The sequence below is a fragment of the Schistocerca piceifrons genome, unplaced genomic scaffold (genome assembly GCF_021461385.2).
Source record: "Schistocerca piceifrons isolate TAMUIC-IGC-003096 unplaced genomic scaffold, iqSchPice1.1 HiC_scaffold_346, whole genome shotgun sequence".
Lineage (NCBI taxonomy): Eukaryota > Metazoa > Arthropoda > Insecta > Orthoptera > Acrididae > Schistocerca > Schistocerca piceifrons.
In genome coordinates, this window is record NW_025728566.1 from 32,501 (window position 1) to 35,000 (window position 2,500).

At 59.2% G+C, this 2,500-nt stretch overlaps 1 pseudogene; it reads left to right on the forward strand.

Annotated features, from left to right (window-relative positions):
- LOC124746182 overlaps positions 1 to 2,500 on the forward strand; it is a 7,971-nt pseudogene that overhangs the window by 1,077 nt on the left and 4,394 nt on the right.

Sequence of the window (2,500 nt, forward strand, 5' to 3'; positions counted from 1 at the left end):
GGGGCGTCTCGTCCTCATTGCGAGGTGAGGCGCACCTAGAGCGTACACGTTGGGACCCGAAAGATGGTGAACTATGCCTGGCCAGGACGAAGTCAGGGGAAACCCTGATGGAGGTCCGTAGCGATTCTGACGTGCAAATCGATCGTCGGAGCTGGGTATAGGGGCGAAAGACTAATCGAACCATCTAGTAGCTGGTTCCCTCCGAAGTTTCCCTCAGGATAGCTGGTGCTCGTACGAGTCTCATCCGGTAAAGCGAATGATTAGAGGCCTTGGGGCCGAAACGACCTCAACCTATTCTCAAACTTTAAATGGGTGAGATCTCCGGCTTGCTTGATATGCTGAAGCCGCGAGCAAACGACTCGGATCGGAGTGCCAAGTGGGCCACTTTTGGTAAGCAGAACTGGCGCTGTGGGATGAACCAAACGCCGAGTTAAGGCGCCCGAATCGACGCTCATGGGAAACCATGAAAGGCGTTGGTTGCTTAAGACAGCAGGACGGTGGCCATGGAAGTCGGAATCCGCTAAGGAGTGTGTAACAACTCACCTGCCGAAGCAACTAGCCCTGAAAATGGATGGCGCTGAAGCGTCGTGCCTATACTCGGCCGTCAGTCTGGCAGTCATGGCCGGTCCTTGCGGCCGGCCGCGAAGCCCTGACGAGTAGGAGGGTCGCGGCGGTGGGCGCAGAAGGGTCTGGGCGTGAGCCTGCCTGGAGCCGCCGTCGGTGCAGATCTTGGTGGTAGTAGCAAATACTCCAGCGAGGCCCTGGAGGGCTGACGCGGAGAAGGGTTTCGTGTGAACAGCCGTTGCACACGAGTCAGTCGATCCTAAGCCCTAGGAGAAATCCGATGTTGATGGGGGCCGTCATAGCATGATGCGCTTTGTGCTGGCCCCCGTTGGGCGAAAGGGAATCCGGTTCCTATTCCGGAACCCGGCAGCGGAACCGATACAAGTCGGGCCCCTCTTTTAGAGATGCTCGTCGGGGTAACCCAAAAGGACCCGGAGACGCCGTCGGGAGATCGGGGAAGAGTTTTCTTTTCTGCATGAGCGTTCGAGTTCCCTGGAATCCTCTAGCAGGGAGATAGGGTTTGGAACGCGAAGAGCACCGCAGTTGCGGCGGTGTCCCGATCTTCCCCTCGGACCTTGAAAATCCGGGAGAGGGCCACGTGGAGGTGTCGCGCCGGTTCGTACCCATATCCGCAGCAGGTCTCCAAGGTGAAGAGCCTCTAGTCGATAGAATAATGTAGGTAAGGGAAGTCGGCAAATTGGATCCGTAACTTCGGGATAAGGATTGGCTCTGAGGATCGGGGCGTGTCGGGCTTGGTCGGGAAGTGGGTCAGCGCTAACGTGCCGGGCCTGGGCGAGGTGAGTGCCGTAGGGGTGCCGGTAAGTGCGGGCGTTTAGCGCGGGCGTGGTCTGCTCTCGCCGTTGGTCGGCCTCGTGCTGGCCGGCGGTGCAGGATGCGCGCGCCTGCGCGGCGTTCGCGCCCCGGTGCTTCAACCTGCGTGCAGGATCCGAGCTCGGTCCCGTGCCTTGGCCTCCCACGGATCTTCCTTGCTGCGAGGCCGCGTCCGCCTTAGCGTGCTCCTCCGGGGGCGCGCGGGTGCGCGGATTCTCTTCGGCCGCCATTCAACGATCAACTCAGAACTGGCACGGACTGGGGGAATCCGACTGTCTAATTAAAACAAAGCATTGCGATGGCCCTAGCGGGTGTTGACGCAATGTGATTTCTGCCCAGTGCTCTGAATGTCAACGTGAAGAAATTCAAGCAAGCGCGGGTAAACGGCGGGAGTAACTATGACTCTCTTAAGGTGGCCAAGTGGCGGCGGTGTGGCTGCATCCGGACTTGGCTTTTCGAAGTGCGGTCTTGATGTAGTCGTGCTGCTGCTGCGAGGTGCCTTCCTTGGGTTATAGTTACAGGGAGAGTGATGCGCAATACATGGGCCTAGCCCTCTTAGCCTCTCCTCTCCTGCGGTCTTCTCCCCTTCTCGTGGGCCCGCTGATTTTCGCAGAGTGGAAGACCGCACCAGGGGCTTGGGGGGGTTACCAGCCCCCCCTCGCACTATTCCTTTTTTTTAGTTGGGGGCAGTAATCAGAGAATAAGTGGTGGCCCTTCCGCTGAAGGTGCCACCCCAACTCCCCCAGCACCTAGCCGGCCAACCGGCCGTGCCGAAAATCTTGTAACTTTTGCAGCTGAATACACCTGTAGTGAGTGCCACCGCAGCTTCACCACCAAGAACGGTCTCGGGGTCCATCGCCGCCGCCAACACCTTGCGGCCGCCAACGCGGAGATCGTCACGGAGAGGCATCGCGCGAGGTGGACGGAGGAAGAAGTCCTGTCGCTCGCCAAGGCAGAGGCCGAACTGTTCCTCGAGAGGGACGCCCGGTTCTTCTTTGTAAATCAAGAACTCATCAGGATGTTCCCCGACCGAACGCTTGAGGCAATCAAGTGCCGACGGCGGCAAGCTGCCCACAAGCAGCTTGTCCGCCAATTCATGGAGGCG